The 17,056-nt window shown below is 42.6% G+C and overlaps 1 protein-coding gene and 1 long non-coding RNA gene across 5 annotated transcripts in view; one reads left to right on the forward strand and one right to left on the reverse strand.

Annotated features, from left to right (window-relative positions):
* Positions 1-1,166: 1,166 nt before the first annotated feature.
* LOC134137940 (uncharacterized) lies at positions 1,167-11,217 on the reverse strand. 3 transcript variants are annotated; one of them, XR_009957779.1, is made up of 4 exons: positions 11,165-11,217; positions 5,819-5,901; positions 5,648-5,698; positions 1,167-2,123 (listed from the first exon to the last, which is right to left on the reverse strand). It is a non-coding gene; the product is annotated as an uncharacterized LOC134137940 (long non-coding RNA). The 3 variants fall into 3 exon arrangements; XR_009957777.1 differs by having other exon boundaries at positions 1,167-2,546; XR_009957778.1 differs by lacking the exon at positions 5,648-5,698.
* A 344-nt stretch (positions 11,218-11,561) lies between these two features.
* The window catches only part of ELOVL5 (ELOVL fatty acid elongase 5), a 41,752-nt gene continuing 36,257 nt past the window's right edge, over positions 11,562-17,056 (forward strand). Inside the window, exon 1 of one of the 2 annotated variants that reach the window (XM_062572928.1) lies at positions 11,562-11,658. The gene's annotated coding sequence lies outside the window, so the exon portion shown is untranslated. The remainder of the gene's footprint in view (positions 11,659-17,056) is intronic. The other variant, XM_062572927.1, reaches the window with a different exon arrangement.

A 17,056-nucleotide genomic window follows, 5' to 3' on the forward strand; every position in this document is an offset into this window, starting at 1 on the left:
AATCTGAGGTGAGATATATGCTGCTATAGCTTTCAATTTTAAAAAAATTATATTATTAAATAATATTACTCAAATAATAAAATAAACACAGATACTAGCCCAATCATATTAAATCTCTTCTTCTTGAATTAGAAAAAAAGATGATTACAAGAAAGTCATAGAAAACAGTATTTCTCCAAAAAGAAAGAGATAAAATCTTGATATATAAAGTTAACAATTATTAGCAATACAGCTATTAGGCATTCGTATAGACAAATCAGAAAAAGAGACCAAGTTCAGTGTAAATGTTAAAATCAGAACCTGTTATCACAGAAATCACTGAACAGATTAACCTGATGTGCAAGAGACAAAACCATAACAGGATACCAAAAGAGGAACTTGAGTCACTTTAAAAATAGTTATACAAGAAAAATAAGGATAGACAAAAAATAAGGACTGTTTTTTATATTTCTGATATTCTCAAAAAAATGACTACCCAAACATGTAGATCTACTGACCTTCCACCCTGGGAAGCAGTTGGCACAGGCTACATCACATAACTGGCACACTGTAATTAGGCAGGAAGGATACTGATTTGATAAGCTAGTCTGTAGTTTCTCATAATAGTGTAAGCAGGTCACTCACCTATCTCCCATAAACTTTTAAAAAACTGTAAACACAAGTATCTTATTGATAATTAGCCTGTTTAAATAGTAAATTTTATATTTGTGTCAAAGGAATGGAAACCAAGATTGTAGTGCCCTCTTTTAAGGGGGCTATAGCAGAAAAATGGATGGGTTCTAACAGGCTAGTGCTTGGAAATTTTATAAATGTAACAAAATACATGATCAGGAAGTTGAAATTAAGATTACAGGTCAAATTCTGTACCAGCAGCACAGGAGAAATATTAGTTGCCATCAGAATAAAACTGTAAGTCTTAATGAAAAAAGCCAGAGAACTAGAAGACCAGATTGTAAACTCAAATGTACATGTTCACAAAAAGACTAGAGAGTCTTCAGAGAAACATCACTTGGGCAGTATGAAATAAATATACTAAAACACTGCTTTCATGGTGAAGTAGTATGTAGCAAGTTGTTACTGTTGGTTGGTATTGGTATTTCTTTGGTTGAAAGACAGCCAAAAGTGGCAATGAATCCAGGAAAAAATTAGTGAGACTGAGTAGGGTATTGTTTTTAGCATAATTTATTTTTACAAGTGTACAAGATGATTTCCCCCGGTGAAAATAGCCTTTGTTCTAGGAGATAACTTTCCTAAATGGTCAAAACAGGCAAAGAGTAAAGGAGAAGACATACATATCCACTGTTATTTATTTAGATGTCTACCTTTAGTCATTGTTTTTCACACTTGCAAAAAACATAGTACTCATTCTTAGGTAAATAAAAAGCAAACCACCCTTCCTTCTCAAGGAAAATCAAATTACCTTTTGCATAATTAATATATACTAGATATACTAAAATCATAATATGAATGTAAATTATGTTTTGCAAAATATAGCAGTTGCAATATACAGTTCAATCACAATATGAATGTGATCCCCATCACCAGTATCTATAATATGCTCACCATCACAACACTGTGTGTCCCCAGTCACCAGGAAGGAATACATGGGTTGAAACCTGCTCAAGCCCATTGCTCTCTTTGAAATTATTGTTAGTTTTTCTGTTTTTATACTTGGTGTTGGACTGAGCCATGAATACGCTTCCCCCATGCTGGTCTGGCTAACTCGGGGAGATGTTCACACCCTTTTGATGAACTCAGGGAGAAACATTTGCACCACAAGCTGATCCACTCATCTGTGATGCAGTCAGCTGATCCACTCAACTGGTACAGCTGTTTGTTTGAAACAAAGGCCACCCTTGGGTCCACTTTGTGTTGAGATGAAGTCAGCTTTCTGCACCACAGCTCTGCTCAGTCATACCCTACAGTTGTCCCTGAGCTTCATAAGCACATGGCTCTTGTTCACCTCCTCCACCTTCTTCCATTGTAGGTACTTACTGGTCAGTCGCAGGAAGCCACCTAGGGTCTTATCACAGTTCTGCTGATGCCAGCAGTGGGGCTGGAAAAATCATCATCAGCCAATACTTTGGGTGGTTCAGTTTTCAGCTGCACATTTTCAGAGTCCCCTGAAGCCCAAGACAATCAGTAAGTCACTGAAGAACCCTAAACCACTGGTTATTTAGAATGTACAAGTTTAAACTTGGCACTTTTTGCAGTAATCTGTAAAATATATTCGCACTTTCCTTCTTCCCAGACCTCGTGAGTGGAGGTCCTGACAAGGTATGCAGAGACTGCAAGGTTGAGGCAAGTTCTGTCTTCTCATATGAAGAGCTGAAACGATGCTTAGAGGTGATAATGGATATCTGAACAACTTATGCCGGTAGAAAGGGTTACTGTCACCTCAGTAAGCAGGCTGAGCATGCAAAGGAGACAGCACATTGGGTTTGGAGTGAACCGATCTCCTGAGAAGATGACATGCAGGGGAGGGCTCAGTTTTGTGGACTGAGGTTTTATCATATTGCAGCCAGGAAAGGAGGCTTTGGGGCGGTCTGCACAGTGATCCCAGAATAAAACAGAGTATAAAAATTGCATGCAGTAGTTTTAAGCCAGAACAAATGCTCAGATATAATGGTTTTCTCACAGGCAGAAAACATCTTCTGTAAACACTTAAGACCGAGGAAAGAACTGAGCTATAGCTGTAGCTGAGTGCTCTGCAGGCAAATAGCCCCCTCAAAAATATGACTGCAATAATGACTTAAAAACTATATTGATTATTCAGATAAGAGTTTGTACCACAAAGTTTAACAACAAAGCAACCTGAATGGATTTAATACTTGAAAAATTCCAACAAGGAAGGGCAAACATTCAGCTTTATGTACATGTTTTTAGATAAATCAGAATACTTACAAAAATACTTTCCCCTCTTTTGATTAAGATGGCATGATTTACTCTTTGCTCTAAGCAGTGAGACCACGTTTCTCTCAACAGTAGGATTATCTCAAATAGTTTACGCTGGCTGTGATTAAAGATAAATGGGCAGAGAACACAGCTTATGAAGAGGGATCTCTCCCTTTCCCAGAGGCATAACCACTAGTGTTTTTCACTTGAGGTTAAATGGGTGCACAGTGCTCTGAGAACTACAACTGACTGCCAACAGTTGCTGTAAAATAAATGTCCAAACTACCAAATACCTTGATTAAATATCTAGGAACTACATAGTGAATGTTTGGAAAGCTTTAGCATATTGTCTAATCCAAATCAGGGAAAACAGCATTCCTTAAGGCTTGGGGTGAAATAGGTGAGGTATAAAGTAAGTGTACTAAAATCTGTACCAAACTTCTTACCACTCTTGCATTCCTTTACTTCTTATAAAGGGCTACATTAGCCTACTGCCATCTGTAAGGAAACTTAATAAAAATAAATTATACACATATTCTTTTTTTTTTTTCCAAAATGAATGCTGCCATTAATTGCTCCTCTACACCAGAGCATCTAATACTCGGAATAACGGAAATATAGCTGGTACTCCTACCAACTCCATTATATTGCGTAACAAAACAGATCTGAATCCCACTCTCACTAGTTTTGAGTTGACACAGTAATAAAAAAGGATAAAGCAGAAAATTGGTGACAGACTGCAGCACATAATGACAGGTTTAAGATGTCATTTGGAAGAATGGACTTTTTTGAGGATTAGATGTCATAATCCACACATTAAGGCACAAAAAGGCACCACAAAAAGTGCAATCAGTGAGCAGGCATCCAATTACTAATGCAAAATAACGCAGTTCATACTTAGATCTCAATTCTAATTCACTCTCTTGTGATTACCATTAGCTCTTATCACCCTCCTGCAGCAAATGCTGCTTCCTAGTTCAAGTGACAATACACATTATCCCTTGAAGAGCTGCAAATCTTAATTGCGGATGTGCACCAGTCACAAAGGGAAAACGCAGGAGGAGGCAGGGAAGAACGGAGCAGGGCCAGACTCCCAGGACTTTCTGCAGATGTAGCATGGACAGTGAGAGAGAGGAGTCTCAGGGAGAGATCCAGCCTGGGCTGGGAGGTCCTTTGAATCCTGCTCCCTTCCTTGCACAGTGCAACAACCGAACAAAAAACTCATTGTGGGCTAAGGTGCGTTGTGCCTTACAGAAAGCCAGATTTGCGCCAGAGTTAGTTTTAGGTACAATTTGAGCATAGGCTTGTATGTTGGACATTTCTGATTGCTACTTCTCGTTTAGATACTGATGAAAAAGAGAACCCAAACACGGAATCACAGAATAGCTTGGGTTTTGGAAGGGACCGCTGGAAACCATCTGGTCCAACCTCCTGCTCAAACAGGGTCACCTAGGCTGCCCAGCACCATGTCCAGTTAGATTTTGAATTTCTCCAAGGATGGAGACTCCACAGCATCTCTGGGCAATCTGCTCCAGTGCTCAGTCACCCTCACAGTGAAGAAGTGTCTTTTTGTGTTCAAGTGTAATTTCCTGTATTTCAGTCTGTATCCACGGCCTCTCACTGTGTCATTGCGCACTACAGAGAAGAGCCTGGCCCTGTCCTCTTGACACCCTCCCTCTACCAGATATTTATATGCATTGATCAGATTGCCTTCTCTCCTCTAGGCTGAACAGCCCCAGCTCTCTCAGCCTCTCCTTGCATGACAGATGCTCAAATCCCTTCATCACTTCTCTGACCCTTTGCTGGACTTGCTCCAGTAAATCCATGTCTTGTATGGGGGCACTCGTTGCACAGAGATACATGGAAACTACCCATTCCTCTCACAAAGGTGTACCATTGGTTAGCTTAGCAGGTGTACCTTTTGGTTGAGTGACTACTTTCTGTTTGTCTGTTATCTTCAAGCCTGTTTTGAAAATACCTGCTCCTTTGTTACTCGTCCATCAGAAATGCCTTTTAATTCACCCCTGTGCCTCTCAACAGCCCCAGCAGCTGCCAAGGACAGCGCTCCAGCAGTGCCATAGGAGCAAACTGGCTAGTGTACAATTTACAGAGCTTGTTATTTTCTCAGCTCAGGGCAATCAAAGCTCAGCAACAACTGACAACACCAAATAAAAATGCACATATCCCAGGTAATTAGAATAAGCAGCACTGAGTGGTGGATTTTAATGAAATCTTCTCTCTGAGATGAAGAGAGAGAAAAGCAACTATACTAGCAGCAATGGCAGCAATAACTTTCTAATTATTTGACCTGAATTCTATTTGTCTAGAAATAAAATATTTTGCTATCATAAGACACCATCTGGTCTGCCTCTGGGATAAACCTGGTTTTTAAAATACACATGAGTTTAGTGTGTTGATGCAGATTCCAAGCCTTAGAAAGCAATCATTTGCCTATAGCAGTGCATGCTGCAGGGAAAGGCAAGAAGAGGAAAAGGAAATGCAGGAAATAACAGTGTTGTTAATGTGAAATACATGAAATTTGAGTGGAAATGTAGTCAAGAACAAAAATCTGCCTTCATCCAGCTGGTGAGAATTTTGTATCTCAATAGCAGATAGCAAAAGCATTCTCAAAAGTTAACAACTTAGTTTGTAACGTGACCATGCCTCAAAATAGAATTAGTCTGTTCACATCAGTTTTGTGTTGTAATCTGAAAACAGCCACTTCACTCAGCAACTTGTTTATGATACCCACCAAGTAAGAAATTGTCAAGAAAACCTTGGTCAGAAGCTTCTTCCACAAGGACTGAGCAAAAAAAAGGGGGCAAACGAAACTGTTCAAACAGCATGAAGCATTGATGGTTCATACAAGAGAAGAAAATGCCGTATTCAGAAGAGAAAGATACTAAATTTTCAAGCATCATACCTTAGTCCAGTGTTTCATTTAAAGAGAACAGTAATCACATCCCATTTATCTTGCTGATAAAGACCATGGGGAACTGCCACAGTCTGGTGGGAGAGAAGCCAAGACAAACCAACACAGAACAGAAGTTGTGTTATGATGATGTGAGTGGCAAGCAATGGTAATTTATTCCAATCAATTTATTCAATTAATTCTAGATAAATTAGATTAATTTGTTTCTAATCGAAACAAAGACCTATTTTAAGAGTATTCACGATGAACTGGTACTAAATAGACAAATCTGAGATTCCTAGTTGATTTAAAATAAAGAAGACAGAAAAGATGTAGTAGCTCATTTCCCACGACATTTCCCACAAGACATTTCAGTCTTTTTTTCCCCTGGAACACATATTTCCATCCACTCAGGTTAATTTCAAATAACATGAACCTTCACCTTCTTTAATCTATTCAATGCTAGAGCGTCCATGGGCTCTTAACTCTACTTTTAGTTGTTCCATTTGTTCCCTTGCTATCTGTATTCTCAAACACTAACAGCTATTCAGCCTGTTCCCCTTCCTTATCACATACTATATGCTTAAGGGGCAAGTTGATTTAGTAAGGACAATCATATCAGCAGAGGTGTCCTGTCATCTCTGCTGCTGTTATGTAGGTTAGGTCACTTCTAAGTTGGCTTTGCATTGTGCTCAGCATTCTGCCTCTTCTGTCTCTTGGAAAGTAGGATCAAAATAGCCACAACCCACATGCTGCAAAAATTCATCCATTCACTAGTCTGAGATCTCTGGATGCAAAATGTTACTCAAATATAAAGTATAACTTTTTTTTTTTTTTTTTTTTTAAGTTGTCTTAGCATTCTCTCTAAATCTCTACTAATGTTTAATTAACCCTTTTCTGAACTCCAGTCTCATCGATGCTGCTCTGATAATGAGGCCTCTGAAGCCTGTCCTGAGCAAACATTCCTGCAGCAATTTCATCAGCACTCAGAGGGGAGGTTAAGAACAACATCTCCTCTCCTGACAAACTTGCACATGCTCAAATACAAGAGTTAAAACACCAGTACCCAGGACACCCACAGCCCAGAACGACATCGGCCTGCCTGTACCTGTCATTAAATGCCAAACACTCAGTGCCAAAACTATTCAGCAAGTTTTTAACTCTTTAAATATTTATGCACAATCTATTTGTTTACTTAGTTCCACTGACCATGTAATTCCGAAATGAGATTTCACATGCTGTGACCTTGCTCTCATTCTCTGACTGATAAGAGAATGAGTACTTTAGAGATGTCAGGTGAGGCAAGAAATGGCTCATACAGACTGTCATACTAGCACCATGCTGGCAAAGCCAGTGTCCAGCTTCACCCTTCCCTCCCGTGGTAACTGTCCCTCCCTTCCTCAAGTGACAGCTACTTGACTGAAAGAAAACACCCAGTCTCTGTAAGCATACAGAGCCTCATTAAAAACCCACTGAAATCCATGGAAGAGGTCCAAGCGACGACAGCAAGCTCTGACTCAGAGTGAACTGAAGCTGGTGCCAGCTCCTCACCAGCTCATAGCATGTTACCCTTGTGACTGAGCACTGTACAGGCAGATGCAGGTCACGTCTGGGATATTAGGGAAGCAGCCAACGGGACATCCTTCTCCCACATGGGGTAATACTCACTTCCCAGCCACTACTGGCCTTGCCTTCTACATTCCTTACCTTCTGCTTCTTCTCTTTTTGCATTTAAATTTGCAGGGGCTCTGATTTTCTATTTTTAAACTACTAGATTGAGTCTTAATTATTTAAGCATCTTCCAGATTTAGAAAGTTATTTTGGCTGTGAAAATAACACTCCATGCAATCATAACTCATCAATAAACCACAGAAACAAATCTGTTAGCTTATTGGGAAGCAACTTTATTTAAAGCGCATTTTAAAGTTAAATTTAGATTTACAGGTGTGAAAAGACCTAATGCTAGTCACATTTCAATAAGCACATGACATTTTAGCTCAAGTGAGAAATAAAACAGATTTGATCCTTATTCCATTGATGTTGCTAGTTGCAAGATTGCTTTATCTTCCCTCAAAGCAGAAGAAATACCTCCCAAACAACTGAAATAGCTGAAATTTGAGCTTGGGCAAAGGGCTTACATTTGCAGAAGGGTGTGTTCACTTGGGAGTTGAGCTGGCTTTGATTTTTTTCTGAAGTGTAAAACACAGAGGGAAGGAGAGTTGTGAATGCTCATGCCTTACTGAGAACAGTGACAAAGCCTCAAATTATACATCCAAAGATCACTGAAAGGTTTTGCTCCTTCAAAGAGAAAGGTAAATGGGAATCTTTGTCTTTAAAATGAAAAATGGTACCTTCCTATTATTATGATAAGGCTCTTAGCACAAGAATTTGAGATGAGGTAACATATGCACAAAATAAAGTGAAAGGCACACGTTCCTGCACGTACTAATCCCCCTCTCTGTACTCCTGCAATCTAACCCTTACAGTAAAACACTACTTCCAAATTTCTTATTACTTCAACTGTGTATCACTACAGTAATATTCCAGTTCAACTCACACAAAACCAATCAGCACATAAACTAAGAATCTTCCAAAAATACAAATTATACCAACTTGACAGGTGACATTGAAAAAGTTCTTGTTCTGAGGAGTATTTTCTGACTATAGCATTAATTGAAATTACTAATATACCTCAAATGTGTAACTTAGTTAACAAATTGTTAAAATCAGTAATTACTTTTTAAAAAAAGACTCATTTTGGATACTTTCAAAAATCCAAATGGATCGGAAAACTGGCATTTGTCATCTACCCTGCAATCCATAAAAACACTTTTTATTTCATTCAGAATTTGTCCATGGTCACTTTGGAGACTACAGTTTGTGTTTGGAATGATACAGTATGGAAAAGCTGAGAGATTCTATTTGCTAAACAAACGGTTGCAGAAAAAATTTGTATCTGGACAAACAAGATTAAACAAAGCAACATGTCGAAGCCTAGATGTTTACTTTGGATAAGTATTTTTTTTTTCACGTTCCTGTAAAAGTTTAAAGAAGATTACTTCTGATCACACTAGGCAAACAAAACTGTTATAATGTTGTGTGTTTCCAATACGGCTTCACCTTTAGGAAGTGTTTGCACACTGAACTTACATCAGGTTAGGCTGGGTTGCAACACGATTCTTAGCTAAATGACCATGAACATAGGACCAGTGTATTACAATGTAAAGGCAACTGGACATTGGGTTAACATGGTTAATCTTGACAGTTTTAATTGTATAGTCTTATAAGGCTACAGAGGAAATTCCAATAAAGTTTTTCCTCCAACTTTCTAAGAAATTGCAAACTCCACAGTTCATTGCTTTCCACTGAGCACAGATATTTGATCTTCAATAAAATCATGCAAACTGCTGCTCTACTCCTCTCCTTTGTAAAACAAAGCTGCTCTTTATATAAAACAGTTTCATTCAATTAGCAAAGGGTTGATACATCCAAACTTAAAAGTCATCTTCCATCATGACAGTGTATGTGAAGAGAGACGGAAACAAATTACTTATTTTGGCTATATTAACTCTCAGGCTCCCTTGCGGCCCCTTACTTTGCAGTTAAAATCTAACAGAGGTGATGAAGTATCTGGAGCAGGTATAGGGGATTTTTATTTCTCTGCTAAATGTCCTGCCTGTTGGAGAGAAGCCAAAGAGGATACTTTAAGATTCCTTTCCCTGACATTTGACACTATGGGAATCAGCTAAGTATATACATCTAGATCACACAACAAAAAGGAGGTTTTATTATATGATCAAGCTAAAATACGGTTCATTTACTATACACAGAGCTTACATTCAAAAACGTTATTATATTGCAAAGACCATTACTCAAAACATAAGAAACAGAATAACCAAATTTACCTGTGACCATTAATTTAAGCCTGTCTCATTATGATAGTCTTTAATTTCATGATCACTTATTTTTTTTCCACTGGGGCCTCCTGCTTCAATCACGTCGGATGGAAAATACTCACTTAATGAACAGCTATTCAATATTTTGTGTGATCTTCATTATTCAATGTGCCTTTATTCGTTGGATGCCGCTCAAAGCCTCTTCTGCAGGCAGACTGATTACTTTCCTCACGGGCTCTCCTACAGCACTCATCACCACAGCACACTTAACACTTCACAAACATGTTATCAAAAATCCCCAGTAAAGTGAGCGTAATTGCTCCACTTCATAAACACGGAACCGAGACAGAATAAGGTCACCCACATCCACCAATTCCAGGCACCCAGTTGGAGATGTGTAGGAGCTGCTTTGTGTTAAAGGACACATAGCATTTCATGGCAGCTGGGCCACACACAGTCAAGACATGAAATCCTCACCATTTCTGCAAACCAAAAGCTGCAGTACTACGCTGGTTATCTTTGAAGGAAGCAGCCGGTTTTGCCCAGCAAAGCCAGCCCCGAACGCCCAGTGCAGCCTCGCGTCCCCGGGGCAGGCAGCTCTGGACAGGACAGCATGGCTCCGGCTCTCTGGTGTCACACACACCTCTGCAAACAGTGCTCGGCACAGGCAAGAACCTGGGATGGTTACATCCCATTTTTCCCCTCTTTCTGAAAGTGATGATATAATTGGGTACAGGAAGCTTATCCGATGAATTGAACATAGGCCAAGCAGGGTGCTTCACTGGTGGGCTCCACGCGCACCTGCATTTCACTGGCGCCAGCCCCTGCCACCCCCAGCCCCACATGGTGTCATGTCCCCCTCAGGGCTGGTCCCTACCACCCCCAGCCCCACATGGTAACACTTCCCTCTCAGAGCTGGTCCCCCACCACCACCCCCAGCCCCACAGGGCATCACATCCCCCTCAGGGCTGGTCTCCATCACCCCCAGCCCCACACGGCATCACATCCCCCTCAGGGTTGGTCCCCACCACCCCAGCCCCACACGGCATCACATCCCCCTCTGGACTGGTCCCTACCACCCCCAGCCCCACATGGCGTCACGTCCCCCTCAGGGCTGGTCCCTACCACCACCAGCCCCACACGGCATCACGTCCCCCTCAGGGCTGGTCCCTACCACCCCCAGCCCCACATGGCGTCACATCCCCCTCAGAGCTGGTCCCTACCACCCCCAGCCCCACATGGCGTCACGTCCCCCTCTAGCCTTTCTGGGGTCTGGACAACACAGGGCACGATTCCCTCTGAGTAGGAAAATGCACGCTAACACGAACTCCAGCCTAGAGCGTGCAGTTGCTCTGCATAAAGCCCGCTGGCGCAAACTGCTGAAACTTTGGCAGTAAGGCAAAGCGAAAAAAAGGAAGGAAAAAGAAAAGCTTTTGTAACATCAAGCACTGGGCAAACTTACGAAGGAGCGGCGCTCCCGCCCCAGCGGCGGTGAAAGGCACTTCCCGGGTGCTGGGCACGCCGCGAGCGCGAGCACAGCCGGGGCAGCGGGACGCGCGCGCGGATAACGGTCCCGCCGGGGCGGGGCGGGGCGGGGCGGGGCGGCGCGCTCCGACTCCGCGCCGCCACCGGCCCCGGCAGCGGCCCCGACGCCCCAGCACCGCCCCACGCCCGCGCCCACCGCGGCCCCGCTCCCGAACCTTCCACGGGCGCCCGATTGGCCCTGGCGGCCATGACGTCATAGCGCCCCCCTGCCCAGCCCGCTTCTCATTTGCCCCCAGCACCATTGTTACGTCACAATCAGCCCACGGCCGGCTCGGGCCGCGCGCCCCTCCCCGCCCAGCCGGCGGCCCGCCCCCGCCGCCGCTCCTCCGCAGCGTGACAGAGCCGGCCGGCTGCCCGCGCCGCCGCCCTCCCCAGCGCCGGCACCGGCACCGCCAGCGGCACCAGCACCAGGTACGGGCCGCGGGGCCGCGCGGAGCGGCGCGGCGGGGCGCGGCGCGGCGCGGGCAGCCCCGGCCCCCGCGCCGAGCCGAGCCGGCGGGCGGGGCGCGGCGCGGCGCGGCCGGCCCGTGCGCGGGCAGCGGGCGGCGGCGCGCGGAGCGCCGCGCGGCGCGCAACAAGTGCGGCGGCGGCGGGCGCGGAGGGGCGCGCGGCGGCGGCGGGTCGCGCCCGGCGGGCAGCGGCGCCTCCGGCGGCGGCAGCAGCGCGCGGAGCGCGAGAGGGAGCGCGCCCGCGGGAGCGGGCCGCGCCGCGCACGGGTTTTCGCCGAAACCGTCCGTCCGCGGTGCAGTTACTCAAGAGCATGATGCAATCCCGCATTGCCATGGCTACTGCATCCTCCAACTTCGGCAGCCGCCGGTTTTTCTCTTTTCCTGGACGCAAAGTCGGGAGGAAAAATTCCGTGCGGGAAGGGGTGTGTGGGGGGGGTGGCGGTGAGGAGCGGTCGTCGCGGGTGCGCCTCTCCCCGCGTCGCTCCCCGGGGAGCCGGCAAGCCGCCCCTGAGGGAGGGCTGAAAAGTGTTCCCGTCCCCCGTCCCCCCCCCAAAAAAAAAAGAAAGAAAAAAAAAAATCCTGCCCAGTGTTTCCTCGCGCTGATGCGTCGTGGCGAGCAGCGGTTGCCCCGTTTCAGCGCGGACGAGCTGCGCTCTCAGCAGAGGTGGCTGGGTACAAACGGTTCCAACAGTTTCAGTGGTTGGGTTAGCTGTTTCTTTATCTTAACGTGCCAGTTTGCTGCGAGGACTTGACTTCCTGGACTCGGAGGAACCACTTTCTGGGCTTTTTTTCTTCCATAAGCTAGAAATCTTCTTCTTTAAGCATCCTCAATCAAGATACTGTTTTAAAAATAGAACGCTCAAGACGGTAATTTCCATTTTTTGAGCAGGGAACAAAGCAGATACCACATTAAATTCTGTGCAGTGCTGTGGAGATGTACAATGCTTTTAAAAGATGAAGTACCTACCCTGAAGCATTTCACAATCTAAATGTTTAAAGAGTATAAACATTAACAAATAGGTAGAAAAGCAGCATCTAATAGGTAAAAACGTGCCGGTATGCCGTGTGTATGTGTCAGATTTATTTCTGGAGAGTGTAGGGACTCTGCTAAAAAACTTTATGACTTTTATCTGTTCTGTTTCCTGGAAGTCTTTGGGCATCAGCAGCATTACAAGTCGGCAACTCTTAGGGTTATGTGGAATATTGCCTTGGGGGATTTAAATGTTTTCTAGCTCCCTGCTTCTGCTGGCTCCTTTTCTGCCCTGCTGCCTCCCCCACCACCCCAGGCTGTAACCAGATGCTGATACGACTCCAGAGATCTTTCCAGCATATATCCGCATTGTGAATCCAGAGAGCAAAGGCCTGTTTTGCAGACTTGATCTTTCTCAGCTGGGCAGGAATAGTAACACCTTTGCTTACTCAGCAAGGAGGGCTGCTGTCAGATGACACAAGATCTTTTCTTTTCTTTTCTTTTCTTTTCTTTTCTTTTCTTTTCTTTTCTTTTCTTTTCTTTTCTTTTCTTTTCTTTTCTTTTCTTTTCTTTTCTTTTCTTTTCTTTTCTTTTCTTTTCTTTTCTTTTCTTTTCTTTTCTTTTCTTTTCTTTTCTTTTCTTTTCTTTTCTTTTCTTTTCTTTTCTTTTCTTTTCTTTTCTTTTCTTTTCTTTTCTTTTCTTTTCTTTTCTTTTCTTTTCTTTTCTTTTCTTTTCTTTTCTTTTCTTTTCTTTTCTTTTCTTTTCTTTTCTTTTCTTTTCTTTTCTTTTCTTTTCTTTTCTTTTCCACCTCCTGGGAACTGAGCATTTTGCCTGCTTGGAAAACAAGAGACTGTCCCAGCCGTGTTTGAACCGGAGTGCACCATACAGCTAATTGGTATTCCTTGTGCTTTAAGTGATCTCTGACTCTGTGGGAAGGTTTCGGTACTGTGGCAGGGTACTAAGGACCATGGTGAGAAATGCAAGGAAAGAGCTCGGCCACATAGTAGTGATGGAGAAAGGAGGAGAGGGGGGAAAGGCATAAGTACTATTTTACTTAGGATGCTTCAGAACAGGAAGTCTCTGAAACCACTCTGTATAAATGGAAACACACTCTGCAGCTGAAACCAGAAGAGGGTAAATGTGCAGACTGCTCTAGTGACAGCACAGCCCTTTGCCAAGGTTTTGGGCTAGGTTACTTCCAGTGTCAGATTATTGCTGTAAGAACAACTCTTAGCCAGGACTTTGGCAGCTGTCAGGGTTCAGCCATAGTTGTGCAAGGCTGCTTTAACTAGTAACTTTAAGCTGTCACTAGTGGCACTAGGTGGATGGAGGGGTTTTCATCTGTGAAGTTTTTGTAGCTACAGGCTGTTGGAGTTGCTGTGTTGGCATTATGCTGCTAGGGTGGAGAGGGGAAACATACCTATTTTTAATATGCGCTCATGACTAATGCTTCAGATTTTTATGATATAACTTAGCTGTTTCACTCCAGTCCTCCTCATTCCTTTGACTCAGTTGCAACCTGAGATTTTTGTCTGTCATCAGGAAACTTCATAGCTATAAATTAATACTGGCACATCCTCACTGGCAATAACAAGTGGACACTGCATCAGCGAGAGCAAGCCTGTGCTGTGCATGGTCATCTAATGCTATTCAGCAATGAGAGATGGAGCATCTTATATAAATGCTCATATTTGGGGTGGATTGGATGTAGTCTCTTTTCAGAATAGAAAGTAACTAAGGCAAGTATTGAAACTAGAAGAGGTTTGGTAGGAGAGAACTGGTACTCCAGGGGTATCTGCAGCTGTGTGCACATGATCAGGATTTTCCTTGAAAACTTGTGGTGCCCATAGATGACTGGGGTCAGCTTGGTGGAAATTTCAGCTTTATGTGAACCAAGGAACATGTAAGACACCACTGTGCTGAGTTTGCTGATGTAAAGAGAGGTTTTGCCTTTGCAAGCACTGTTGCCAAGTAGTAAGACTCATGGATCAAGGACAATAAAAACATGCCAGGATTTTGTGTATTGGACTGAATTGCTTAAAGGTACATATTACATAACTAAAGCATACTGGAAACACTCAGGGATGTCTTTGTGTTTTTTATCGCTAATATTTGTAGTGAACTAACTAAACAGAAGTCTCCTGTGTTTTAGCATTCAAATGCCATCAGAGAAGACAGTCATGAAATTATATGCAGTAGAGCTTTTCCTTGCAAGTTTGACAAGCAGACTAGTTTATTATGACATACATTCTTTTTTTTTAAAGAGCAACTGCACTTTGTATAGTCTAGTATATTTTATGTATGAGTAGTTTATTATTTGAAATATCTTTGACCAAAACTTCTGTACATTTGGAACATAAATGTCATTAGCAATGCTACATTTATGTGCTGTTTGACTGAACTGTAAGTATACTTACTACAATATTTTTGGTTAGTTCATTTCTTTATATTTCTCAACAATAGTTTTTCTTGTTGGAGGCCTTGCTTTTACTAATGTGAGATTTGAAATAAAATACTTTGAATTCTCTGGTCTAATCTCTTCTTTCCCTTTGGACCTTCATTTTTATATTGCTTACAAGTGGAAATAAATTAGAGAAGATATGTTTAACTGAACCAAAAAATGTAAATCTATCAATTGGAAATAAAATGATAAGTTTGACAGGCATCCTGGATGGTATCTTATATTGGTCATTCTTCTACAACTCCCTACCTAGGTGCACATTTTTGGAAATGGGTTTGAAAATCTAGATGTTTCAAATGTAGAACTTCTCGTTTTAGGATTCTAAACTGACTTAGTGTTCAAGTAGAGTGTTGCTGAGCATGATTCAGAACTGTCTGGGAAAACAGATTTTGTAAATGACATTCAGTGGACAGTTGGTTAAATAATTTCAAGAATGAACAGACCTCATTTCTTTATCTTCCCCATTTTTGGGCCACAGACATTGCAACATCAAACACTTCTGTTTCTGCAAAACTCAAAAAAAAAAAAAAAAAAGAAAAAAAAAAAGAAAAAAGAAAGAAAAATAAAGTAGAACAAAGTGGTATTGCTCAAATATAGAAACTGCTTGCATGGTTAAAATACACATTTTCTTTACCATCTCTGCTTATCTTCTAATGATCTGTTATTTTAGCAGTCCTTGCTCTGTGCTTGATGAAGCAAGTGTCCAGCTAGCACTATCTCTGTACCACCAAAGACAGTTGTTTAAGAGAGAAACAGTTGTTGTATGTAGTCCCATGTTAAAATAATATTGTGTCTCTATGTCCTGTTGTCTTTTCTGTCCCACTTGGAACTAACACTAAAAACCCTTCAGACTTCATAAATAAGTATTCATCCGTGGGTCTAGCTGCCTTTGCCCCAGCAGCGTGCTGATGTTTCCTTCCAGATGGGCCATACAGAAACTATATGGCGGTGTGGGGCAGTGGTTGGGCGGCGGGTAGTTTTGGTAGCACTTTGGGTGTCACCTTGCCATTAGTGTGGGAGATGACTGAGGCAGCTCTTGCCTTGCTGCTGTGCAGTTTGGATTGCTGCCTTGCCAGAGGACTGTGCAGCAGTTTCTGCCACTGAGGCAAGAAACCAAACCTCTTGTGTTTTACACAGATTTGTCTACTGGAGTGGGTGCTGTTGGAGAGGCCCCTTCACGTCTGAAGAGCCTTTGGGAATAAATGGGATCTTGGTGGTTTTTATTCCATGCAATGGAGGTTTGTTCTCTGGCCTCTCCTAACAGAGGCAATGATGCTGTTTCACCACCAAGGTACAGAGGCACAAATTATTTTCATGTTATTTCTTGCCTTTTTCCCTACCAGTGGCCTGGTGTCTTGAGATAGACAGCAGAGTTAGCTTGTGGACCATCTGGAGGTATTAAAGTTTCACTTAGATTTGCCAGCTCTTTGTAGAGGTCATGAAGCCATCTATGTGTTCTGGTGCTTTCTGCCATAACCTCCACTAAGGAACTAAGTAACTTATTCATTTTGTCTTCTGAATCTCAGTCCTCTTTTGTTAACTTCTTTCATTGTCAGATCTGAAGCTAGTCTATAGAGGTGAGATCTCTAAAGATACTTAAGTGTGTGAATGCTTTTGATGCTCTTGGCCTAAGCTCTTTATGGTAATGCCCGTGTTTTCCTTTTTTAAAAAATTTACAAAATTATATATTTTTCCAAGATGCAAAATGTGCTTTTGAAAGCTGTTTGACTGTGTAGTGAACTTAAGAAATTGATGCTTACTGCCTGTCGTACAGAGACTTAAAAGCATTTCACAAGTGACAGTAATCCTTGTAATTTGTAACTATTTTATCATATACAATATAGTTTCTAATTTCTTTTGTAATTCTTAGATGTGTTATTAACAGTCACAAGGTTCATACAGTCCAAACAGTTCATGCATGCTAATACT

This window comes from Rhea pennata, chromosome 3 (assembly GCF_028389875.1).
Source record: "Rhea pennata isolate bPtePen1 chromosome 3, bPtePen1.pri, whole genome shotgun sequence".
Classification (NCBI taxonomy): Eukaryota; Metazoa; Chordata; class Aves; order Rheiformes; family Rheidae; genus Rhea; species Rhea pennata.